The sequence below is a fragment of the Hippocampus bargibanti genome, linkage group LG01 (genome assembly GCF_051943395.1).
Source record: "Hippocampus bargibanti isolate YZ-2025 linkage group LG01, ASM5194339v1, whole genome shotgun sequence".
Taxonomy (NCBI): domain Eukaryota; kingdom Metazoa; phylum Chordata; class Actinopteri; order Syngnathiformes; family Syngnathidae; genus Hippocampus; species Hippocampus bargibanti.
In genome coordinates, this window is record NC_142734.1 from 4,234,503 (window position 1) to 4,245,845 (window position 11,343).

The following is an 11,343-nucleotide window of genomic DNA, read 5'->3' on the forward strand; positions in this document are numbered from 1 at the left end:
ATTTTTTTATACAGTAAAGTCTCATTATATCGATATTCAAGGGAGTCCGAAAAAATATCGATATAACCGGGACTATCGATATATCCGACCCTGTTTGCATGTAATTTTCTCCGTGCGTGCATAGAAATAGTATCGATATAACCGGGACTATCGATATATCCGATATCGATATAACGAGACTTTACTGTATATTTTTTAATTAGTATAAAGTCAAGGTGTGATCAAAATGTAATGTCTCTTCCCAACCGCCTACTGAAAACATGTTTGTTATATTTTGTCAACTTTCACTCTGTGCTATTTATTCTTGTTGCTTTTCATCCTGATAATAGAAGACAGTTGGACATGTCCCTTGAGGACATTTTCATCGACAGTTGACACCGGTAAAGATAAATCATTCACTGCCAGTACAAAAATGTACAAAAAAATGTGTCCACTCAAGTGCCAGGGTTTTTGTCATATTCAATCAAATTGCTGGACCCACAGAATATTGACTTTTAGGACTACATAAACATTCAATTCAGCGTAATAAACATTAGACACTCTTCTTTCATCAGGAAAAAGATATAATTCCTGAATGCTAGCTAGCTAGCTATCTATTACTTATCTATTAGCTAGCTAGCTAACTTTCTATCTATTTGAGTTATTCGGCATTGAGTGAACGCTGGCGCATGTGGCTGCCGCTGCTCACCGACAGAAAAAAACTGATCCTGTGACTGTAAAGTGACATTGAGAGTTTTGAAAGGCGCTTATAAATGAAATATATGTTATATGGGTCTGTAGTTATATGAGCTTGATAAGAGGGTGGCTGTCCAAAATACAATGCAATCCATAGATATTGGTTTATATAGCGCTTTAACAACAGCTGAAGCTAGAACAAAGCGCTAACATGGAAAAAAGGGAAATGCTGTCCCCTTGTCTTCTTCTTCTTCTTTCCTTTCGGCTTTTCCCTTCAGGGGTCGCCACAGCGAATCAATGTCCTCCATCTATCCCGGTCTTGCGCATCCTCTTCTCTCACACCAGCTGCCTTCATGTCCTCTTTGACAACATCCTCCTCCAGCAAAATTGAGCCATAACTGGTCTCAAAACTACTGTCACTACTGTAGCGCTTTATAATGTGGTGTGCCTTATATTTTGCAAACATTTATACATTCATTATATTATACAGTAAAGTCTCGTTATATCGATATCGGATATATCGATAGTCCCGGTTATATCGATACTATTTCTATGCACGCACGGAGAAAATTACATGCAAACAGGGTCGGATATATCGATAGTCCCGGTTATATCGATATTTTTTCGGACTCCCTTGAATATCGATATAACGAGACTTTACTGTATTATATTTGGAAAACTTTTTTTCATTCATTGAAGGTGCGCCTTATATATGGAAAAAGTTTGAAAATCCACCATTCATTAGGGGTGTGCCTTATATTCCGGTGAGCCTTATACATCGGAAAATACAGTACAGTGAGACCTCAACTTACAAACACCTTATCTTACAAACTTTTCGTCTTACAAACGTCAAATTTCTGAAAATTCAACCTTATAATAAGCACTATTCTAATAATACACACCCACCACGGCTGGCGGAGTGATCTTCGGCGGAAGCACACGACCGAACAGCACCAGAGGTTAAGTTACCAACAGTCCTTATGGAAGGTGACTCTCCTTCCATAAGCCATCAACGACCATCAAAAAGGTAAATAAAACTTTATTTTACAGCACAGTTTATTTCTTTAATTACAGTCCTCATGTAATGCGCCTCTCTTTTCAAACAGCAATTCCCTTTGACCTTCGACCTCCAACGCCATTCCATCAAGCCATCAATGACCATCACAAATGTAAATAAAGTGACTTTATGATACAATGCAGTGTATTTCTTTCATTACAATACAATAGCACATTTATTATACATATAATAAAGTATGTTTTGTGTAGTTTTAAGGCTTATTTAGTTGAAAAGTATATTTTATGGAAACCCGGGAACGGATTATTCCCATTTTAATGGTTTCCGATGGGAATTTATTTTTGAGATACACATTTTTCGCCTTACACACTTTGTCTGGGAACCAATTAAGTTCGTAAGTTGAGGTCTCATTGTATATGACAAGATTTTATTGCGGCGTCGCAAGGCGTCATCAGAAAAAAACAAGATAGCCCTCCATTTTAATACCAAGCCAGTCTTTCTTGCACTCGAGCAGATTGTTTTTGATTGTTCCCCAAGCAACCGTTTGACTCACTCACTGACCATATATCAGAAATGTACACTGCACATTTATTTTAATGCGGTCTACCGGCGCGGACGTGGGAATGGATGGGCTGGCGGTCGGGTGGTGAGCGGCACGTTAGCGAGCGGCTTTACCGCATTCATTAGTCACACACTCACAGGCTCCTGGTGGAAAAGGAGCCTAGGTGAGATCGTGTATAATGGTTTGAAAGGGGTGGTGGGGTGAGGGGATGTGTATGTGAACTGTATGTACGTCTATCCCAAGAGCCAATGGAAGAGAGAGAGGAGGGGGCTGCTCTGAGTAAATTTATCATAGTTATGGCTTTCTCAGGCATCCATTTTCATGGGGACTGTTGACAGCTCGTCGTATCTGCATACTAACCCCCACCACCACCTTCCGTGATTGACGGCACCGGGCCTCAACCTAACAGGGCTGCGGACACACATATGTTAACAGACTAAATCATGATTATTAATGCGACTTGACATGTTTAAAAACATGTTTTGTTTTCCAGAAACACTTGGTCGCGATTGAAACAGGAGGTAGTGTAGAGTAAGGAGCAGTGGTACAGTGGCAGAAGTGAAGTCAATCATTTAAGCAGTCATGGGTCGTCAGGGCCTGCAAGGCCTTCTCTGCTGGCCTGAAAATATCTGAATCACAGACTATGTGAATAATTCCAAATTGTCTGTCAGCTTCCTTTCATTACTTGATTTATTGCTTCCAGTATTTAAGCATTTAACCAATCATATTTCCGCTATCATTTGTTAACAGGGTCAGAAATCTAACTGGACGCCTTCACAATCAGTTCTGCAGGCCCTGGAGCATAAAATCAATGGGGATGAAACCAATCAGAGTTTGAGTTGGCAACCCAAGCCGTGCTCGAAGATGCGGGCAAAGTCAGAGTTTTCGCAAATTATGATTGGCTAGTCACGTGCCAATCATAGTATAGTTCTGTAGGCAGTGGACCATAAAAATCAATGACGATGAATGCAGGTGCTTTAACCAATCAGAGTTTGAGTTGGCAACCCAAGGTCTGCTCAAAGGCGCTGGAAACGTCAGTTTTCACAAATTAAGATTGGCTAGTCATATAATTGGCTAGTTACTAGCCAATCATAGCATCGCTAGCCGCTGACGATAAGAGCATACTGACCAGTGCTAGCACACTGTATCTGTAGCAAGCCGCATAAGCAAATACATTTTTGTGTTGATTTAATAGCGGTTTTGTCGATCCAAAATGGCTGAAGGAGGAGAAGAAATGGATTTGGTTGCAGATTTACTGTTAAAGCCATTTTCAAGACGAACTTTTCAAGACAAAAATGGAAGGTTGGTCAGCTCCGAAGCTAGCAGAAATAGCAAATAATATTGATTTTTTTAGAGGTTATCTTGAATCCACACAGTGACAGTATTTCTTAAGTTCCTTCAAGTCACAAGTTACTCTAAACCTCTAGTGGACTTGTAGTAAATCACACAACACTTGTTGCTGTGGAGTGATTCAGACGTAGCACTACTGAAGGCCTAGCGATGAAATCCACGGCCCACCACTGCATTTAAGTAACAACAACAGCTGGTAAGTACATTAGAGATGAAATTGATTCCACCCAAAGAGAGAAGGTGAGCAAGAATACCTGTTCTTGTGAGTCGACTGCCATTTACTAAAGACACATTCTCCCTCTTGTCCGGCTATCCGCCAATCTATATTTCATTGTCTCTTCAGGAGCACGCTAATTGAAAGCAATCCCAACGCGTTTTCAACACTCTTTCCTCAGCGCCGTCTCATCCTAAGCGCACACCATTGTGCAAGTAGTCTGTACCTTAAAACGCGACGCAACATGTACGACGAGAAAAAAAAAATCATTGTTGATCGCTTTCAACTGTAATAACTACAGTAAAGTCTCGTTATATCGATATCGGATATATCGATAGTCCCGGTTATATCGATATTTTTTTGGACTCCCTTGAAAATCGATATAACGAGACTTTACTGTATAATGTAACCTTCTAGAAGTTGTTATTTTAACTCATTTACTGCTATTTTGTGGTTAATGCGCTGTATAAATCAATATGTATTGTATTGTATTCCCAAATGTATTTGGGAATTGAAAATATGACGTGGAGCGCCATTCCCGATTTGTTCGGGTTTTGTTTTTTGCTTTTTTTTGCGGGGGTGCCGATAAAGCGCTGGTCAGACCTCTGGCAATGTTTTTTCCCTTCCACGAGGGGGCAGCATTTACCCTTTGTCCATGTTAGTGCTTTGTTACATCTTCAGCTGTTGTTAAATCACTGTATAAACCAATATGTGCATATGTATTTTGGACAGCTGCCCTCATTTCAAACTCATAACTACAGACCCATATAATTTAGGAATTAACTCTTTTGTTCTGATGAAAGAAGAGAATCTAAGGTTTCTTACAGTGCATTGAATGTTGATGTAGTCCGAAAACTCAATATATTGTAGGTCCTGGAATTTGAGTGACAATGACAAAAACCCTGGCACTGGAGTGTACACATTTTTGGACATCGTCTAGCAGTGAATGAGTTAAATCTACGTAATTCTACGAGGCTCCGTTACAGCTGGAGACCCGCATTTTGGCGTAAAGATAAAGCAGTTCACAATGTTTACTGTAAATAGCAATGTGTCTGGGACCGCTTTTGGGCTAGTTAATACACTGTCATAAGGGGAGGTGGGGTGATCACAATTTCATCTGTGAAGGTTTTCACAACCTGACAGGCTACAGAACAAACCCCGCTGCCCATACATGAGCCATGCGTATTGCAAGTGAACTGGAGTAAACTATGGGCAGTGAGAAGAGTATGTTGAAAAGGGTAACTCGTGACAATGCACGCATAGTTCCCTAAATCCTTCTTTGCAAAAGCACGACCGACAATAACACCGTGGCACCAAATTGTGCTTATGCCAGTAACTTGGGAGTTTGGAAAATTACATCTGAAGAAATATTTTTTTTGAAACAACATGATTTCTCTGATAATAAAAAATATTAACACCAAGTTAACTCATTCAGTGCTATTCACAAATTTATTCGGGAATTGAAAATATGACGTGGAGCGCCAATCCCGAATTTGTTCGGGTTTTGTTTTTTTCTTGTTTGGGTGCCGATAAAGCGCAGGCCTCTGATAATGTTTTTCCCTTCCACAAGGGGGTAGCATTTCCCTTTTGTCCATGTTAGCGCTTTGTTACATCTTCGGCTGGTGTTGAAGCGCTATATAAACCAAAATGTATGTATTGAATTGTATTTTGGACAGCCACCCTCATTTCAAGCTCATATAAGTCCAGACCCATATAATATAGGAATTAACATTTTTTTCCTCATGAAATAAAGAGAGTCTAATGTTTCTTATGCTGCGTTGAATGTTTATGTAGTCCTAAAACTCGTTATCCTCTGGGTCCTGGAATTCAAGTGATAATGATTTCAAAAACCCTGGCACTGGAGTGGACACATTTTTGCACATGTCTGGCAGTTCCAGAATAAATTTGTGAACGGCAGTGAATGAGTTAATTCCTCAAATGCAGTTTTAAGTCAATAGAGAAGCACACATGTCTGCTTTCTCGAAGTTATATAAACCAATATGTCTGTATTGCACTGTATTTTGGACAGCCGCCTTCATTTCAAGCTTATATAACTTCACACCCATATCATTTAGGAATTAACTCTTTTTTTCTGATGAAACAAGAGTCTATGGTTTCTTAAACTGCATTGAATGTTTATGTAGTCCTAAAACTCAATATTCTGTGGGTCCAGGAATTCAAGTGACAATGACAAAAACACTGGCACTGGAGTGGACACATTTTTTGCACATGCCTGGCAGTGAATGAGTTAATAAATGAAGTGCCAAATATTTTCATAAATACAACTTTTTTTTCACAATTGTAAGCACTTGAAATAACTGCATTTTATTATTCATTAATTTAATTTCATGGATGAAAAAAATCAATTTAATTTTGAAGCAATGAAATTACCCTAAATACCACTATTCACTGCGGAAGTATGTGTTAAAAGTAATTTTGACTTCATTATGAGGTTGTCTCTTTTGTATTCAAACACCTTAAGTTCACTTCTAATCTGAAAATTACACCTTCATTTCATGTCAAACATAAACAACGGGGTGAAGCATTGCATTTAGTAAGCAGGTGTAATTTCAAAATAACAAACCAGAATGAACTTTTGTGTGAAAATAGACACGGCATGCAATTTGATGACAAGTCAGGCTCGTAAGCATTGGTTCTTCCAGATGTTTTATATCCATATTCCTAGACAGCTGTTTAGTCTAGCTTAAAACTATAGCAGACGATGTCAGTGGAAGTGCCATTCCCATTGTGAACAAAATAATAACCATACAAAAACATTTTACTGGAATGAAGGATTGACACAGTTATGTTACTAAACTGTTTTTTCATTTCTGTCCTTGCATGATTTATTCTTATTAAAACTGAGCTCGTGTCCACATGTGATTTATTTGGCTTATATAAAAGGTCAAACAAAGCAACTCTATCAGATAAGTTTGTGCGTTGGCAGTGTTAGGAAATTAAAAACACACGCGCTCACATATGTCGGAACACTTGGGCTGGATCGCCCTCTACTGACAGACCAAAATAAGATAGGCCTGTATACCGGAACAAAACGCATATGAGGTTTTCATTTAATTGTATTTATTTATTTATTTGGGGGTTGAGAAGTGTTGTAAAGCTGCTTGAAGAAGAAAAAAATAAAAGTGAAAGGTTTATTTGCTCTAATTATGATTTAAATACATGGTTAGGTTAGTCTAATGCGTTTAGTTAATAGACAATAGACAAATGATTATAGCGCGGTACTTAGGAGGCCATTGTAACGTTTCACTGACTGCCATTATTTTGATTGTGATTGGAGGACGCGACGACAGCCAAAGGGCTACAGCAGGCCAATTGTCCACATTGGCAATGGAGGAATGGCTGCTTAGGTGCATGTGGCGGTGACATGGTGTCGAGTAAGGATTTAAGAGTGTGCCTCATTTTGAACAGAGGTCATGAACAGGAAGCTTTCTGGTAAAGTGGAGACAATTCGGAACAGTTTTGTCTTGAATTGTTTCACAGAAGAATATCATGTTACGTTTTACATCTCCCGAGGCATACACGCACACACACACACACACACCAAAATATGGAAAATAAATTAAGGCTTTGCCCAATATATGAAAAAAAGCAAATCTCCCTCCCAAAAAACGTTCAGTTGAAAATTGAGGGAAAAAAAACAAAATAATGTGTGTATTCCAAACATTAATTTCGCATAGGAAACCATAAAATGAGAATAGTCCGTTCCCAGGGCCCCATAAAACATAATTGTCAACTAAATAAGCCTTGAAACTAGAAACCAATACACCTTATTTTATGTATAATAAATGTGCTATGGTATTGTAATTAAAGAAATAAACTGTACAGTATAATAAAGGTGTTTTATTTACCTTTGTGATGGTCGTTGATGGCTTTATGGAATGGATAGCTTTTTGCATGAAGTGTCTCAAGGAGCTCTGGGTTGTACATCTCAGATGTTGTGATATTGCAACAGCAACAGATGCAGGCAAACACACTAGAAACTTCATTCATAGTTGGTTCCCTTGCTTATATCTTCTCTTCAAATTGTACAGATGGCTTGTGGGGGATGTTTGTGGAGCCTGATTGATGGAATATTTTAACCTTGCAGTCTACACTCTGCCTTTCAATAAAGTTGATACGAGTCCCAATTTCACTGTTTTCTATCCATTTTCCCACTATTTCATTTTTGTTTTTTTATTGTTTCAAGCTCTGTTATCTGCCTTTCGTGTGTGTGTGTGTGTGTGTGTGTGTGTGTGTGTGTGTGTGTGTGTGTGTGTGTGTGTGTGTGTGTGTGTGTGTGTGTGTGTGTGTGTGTGTGTGTGTGTGTGTGTGTGTGTGTGTGTATTGTTTTCCCCCTAACCATATTGTTGTCGGTTGACGACTGTTTAGCACATCTGCCTCACAGTGCAAGGTTTGATTCTGGCTGCAGTCTTCCTGTGAGGAGTTTGCATGTTCTTCCTGTGCCTGTGTGGATTTTCTACGGGCACTTTGGTTTCCTCCGACATTCCAAAAACATCCATGGTGACTGATCGTAGACTTTTAATTGTCCCTCAGTGTGAATGTGAGCACGAATGGTTGTTAGGCTTTGTGTGGCCTGTACTCGGCAGCCAGTTCAGGGTGTCCCCTTCTGACCACTGAAAGACAGCATCCCCCCACGCACCTTGTGAGGTGAAGCGGTACATTGAATCTGGGCTCCACCCTGTCTGTGTTAACTTTGTACGTTCCTTCCTGTGTGTGATCCATCCCACAGCAGAAACTCATGTTTTTTTTTTTCACTCATTGAGGACTCGAAATTGGGTTTGAACATAAGTGTGGCCGGTTGTTTGCCAATACGAGCCCTTTGAATCGCGACCAGATCATAGCATAAGAGGTCAACTTGGATTGGATCCATGTGTGCCCCTATTGAGGACAAGCGGCACAGAAAATTAATGGGTAAATATCTACTTCTCAGTTTGTCGATTTCTGGTTTCTACCCAAGCATTTTTGTCAATGCACAGATCCAATCCACTGTCCTTATGTGTGCGTTCGTGTTGTGATTGTATGCATGGATATGGGGTGTCATTACGGGTTCTCTGCTCATCTACGCAATTCACACTTCGTGTTACTTCCAGCGCACTGGCAGAGATGAGACCTGCTGACAGCACGCATTGTAATTCCTTCATGTTTGCCAAATGTGGCATTTCCACACGCAGGTTATTGCGTGCACTCACAGATGTCGTCAGCATTTCCAATGTTCACAGACACCTCTCACTCCAAAGTGAGAGAAAGTTTGTCAACTTGTAACAGGAAACAACCTGAAAAATCAACACAGTCGGATTCCCGGTGCCATCTCGAATAAACGCCTCCAATTCCTCAAACTTTGTTGCACTAGGTAACTTTTACACTGAAGCGAAACAATCACTGCATTGATACAACTCTGAAAAATTAACATAGTTGCACTAGCACTTTTAAGAGTTGCTTGTCATCCAATCTCAAGGACCTCAAGTGTTCTCGGCCCAGTAATCGAGTGGTTAGCATGCCGACTTCATTCAGTTTGTGAGTTCTAGACCCAGTCTGACCTCCCTGTGTGAAGTTTGCATGTTCTCCCCGGGATCGCGTGGGTTTTCTCCGGTTTCCTCCCACATTCCAATAACATGCAGGGCAGGCTGGTCAAACACTTCACATTGTTCCTAGGTGTGAGTATGAGTGTGGATGGTTGATTGTAACTGTGTGTCCTGTGATTGGCTTGTAACCAATTCAGGGTGTCCCCCGCCTAGTGCCCGAAGATGGCTGGGATAGGTCCCTAATGGGGATAAAGCAGTCTGGAAAATGAAGTGTTCACATGCACAAGCGTTGACACAGCCTCACCAAGTGCATCAGCAAAGTATATTCTTCCAGTCCAGCAGTCCAAATTTAACGACGGATGGCCGTTATTTTGACTCCATCTTTGCTATCAGGCCTGGAGTCGACGCAATGGATTAACATGTGTACCAGTTGACATCTGTGATGAACACAAAATGCCACTGATGTGGTTGCAAACAACTTGAGTGTCAGTAACACTGGGTGACATGAACGTGTTAAAGCAGCACACGCCAACACTGGCAGGTTGTTGGAGATGTCACCCCCTGTCTTGATCGTGTTGACACATTGTCAAGATGAATCCTAATGTTCACACGTCTGACGTCTGCAACCCGCCCGGCCCCAAGCTAAAATTCAACAGGTGCAATCTCGCCTTTCACACAGTACTGTACATGACTCTTAGTTGACAGACAGACACACTGCTGGGCTTCAATGCAGCTTTTGTCCGTTCTTTTGTCTTTCACGCTCGTAACACTAATATTAAAGGACACCATTTTTTTGTTTCCTAACTGACATCAGAAAAACATTTTAGAGCATCTAAACTACCCAAAACACGCAGTCTGATATTTTTAGTCAAACGCAAAACACCAATAAAATGACTGGAGAGATTCAGAAAGTCCCACCCCCAGTTCATGACGTCTCATCAGGATACTCCTTCACAAACTTCCTTGCTCCAGAATCAAAACAATGGCTTCAGAGAGTTCAGATTCGGGAAAAGATCATTTCTTGTTACTCATCCAGTTATGAATATGATTCATATAGTTCTGAAGAGGAAAGCATAAGTGTTTGCGATCGATTAAAGAAGTCCTTCCGTATCAATTCGAGCCATGTAAGCAAAGCGACGAAACTGGTGAAGGACGTGACATATGAAGCATATGTGAAGCTCCGTGACTAAGCAATACAGCATGAACGTGGGTGATATGTGGCATATAAGGACATGAATAACAAATAATTAGCGACAAGATGTCAACATCAATGCAGATTGTTTAATGGTTGGGCATGCAAAACTTTGTTTAAACGTTCAAGATGAAGAGTTACGAACTTACATATGAATGACAGCGGTTATCCAGCGCTAACTCCAGTTAGCTCCTCGTTCCAGCAGCTGAATGTTTGTCCGATAGGTTTGCTCCACTATTATGACGATTGCTCTCTTTCACCAATGGAAGCAACTTTCTACCCATTGTCAGGCTGATAGGATGACAGCGGTTATCCAAGCGGCAATTCGCACACTCCTTGGCTGGCGCTATACTGCTCTGGTCCGTTGGAAATGGTTGTTTGTCTGCTGGGAATTTGTGTAAACTTACACCTTCTTTATGCGTGTTACCGCAATTGGCTGCCCCACACACAACGATTCACCATCTTTATGTAGTTTTCTTTCTAATTTCGCAATCGACACTGTGTTTTCAGACGAAACAAAGTACCCAAAATGCACAATGTGTGTCGCTTTCTCGGTCAGGGGTGTTCCCTCAGCGACGTCACTCCGGCATCGTCATCAGCTCGAAAACAAGACTTCATGAATATTCAGCGCGAGTTTTAAAATATAAAATATTGCTATATGGAGTGGAATCTTTGTAAAACGCGGGCTGTAAAAGTCATTTGAAGTGATTTTACAAATTATGGAAGCAACCTTTCCGGAAGTGTCGGTTGTCCTTTAATCCCCTAGCCAGAGGGCTGTATTTGTTTTCCTAA

General features: G+C 40.5%; 1 long non-coding RNA gene across 1 annotated transcript; it reads left to right on the top strand.

Annotated features, from left to right (window-relative positions):
- Nucleotides 1–1,572: 1,572 nt before the first annotated feature.
- Nucleotides 1,573–1,870, top strand: LOC148902785 (uncharacterized). The gene is made up of 2 exons (XR_016116410.1): nucleotides 1,573–1,702; nucleotides 1,782–1,870. It is a non-coding gene; the product is annotated as an uncharacterized LOC148902785 (long non-coding RNA).
- The last annotated feature ends 9,473 nt before the right edge of the window (nucleotides 1,871–11,343 follow it).